At 39.2% G+C, this 490-nt stretch overlaps 1 long non-coding RNA gene across 1 annotated transcript; it reads left to right on the forward strand.

Annotated features, from left to right (window-relative positions):
* The first annotated feature begins 33 nt into the window (after positions 1 to 33).
* LOC106530722 (uncharacterized) lies at positions 34 to 346 on the forward strand. Its single transcript, XR_001311827.1, has 2 exons — positions 34 to 208; positions 299 to 346. It is a non-coding gene; the product is annotated as an uncharacterized LOC106530722 (long non-coding RNA).
* The last annotated feature ends 144 nt before the right edge of the window (positions 347 to 490 follow it).

Consider the following 490-nt stretch of genomic DNA (forward strand, 5'->3'; position numbering starts at 1 on the left):
ATGCGTTTGTGTAACACGCATACTTCTAAATCACCAACTGCTTGCTGTCTTAAAGAGATACACACAATAATTTTGGGAATTTTCAACAGTAGTAATGTCATGTTTATCTTTCAGGATGCTCCCACCAGTCTCTGTGCGAACTAAATATGCTTTGGGCATAATCTCTCTATTTCCCAGCCTCAGAGATCCATACTCAAACAATGGATATGTAAGTTTTTATATGAAAAGTTTGTATTCCAATTTATGGAGTAGTATGTTATGAACTTGATCTACAATTTAATATTTTTTTCTATCACAGGAACACTTCTATGACCAACAGAGTGGATCTGGCTATTTATCCTGGAGAATAAAAACGGTCCAGCGCAACACTACATCTCAGTCCCGGAGAGCCTCCACCAGCAAAACCTATCAAGATAGTCTAAAGAGAAAGAGAGCGGTTCCCTGCACTGATAAGCAGCTGACTGGTGAGGAATGTCATGAAGCGATATCC

Source organism: Austrofundulus limnaeus, unplaced genomic scaffold (genome assembly GCF_001266775.1).
Source record: "Austrofundulus limnaeus strain Quisiro unplaced genomic scaffold, Austrofundulus_limnaeus-1.0 Scaffold552, whole genome shotgun sequence".
In the NCBI taxonomy this organism is placed as follows: Eukaryota; Metazoa; Chordata; class Actinopteri; order Cyprinodontiformes; family Rivulidae; genus Austrofundulus; species Austrofundulus limnaeus.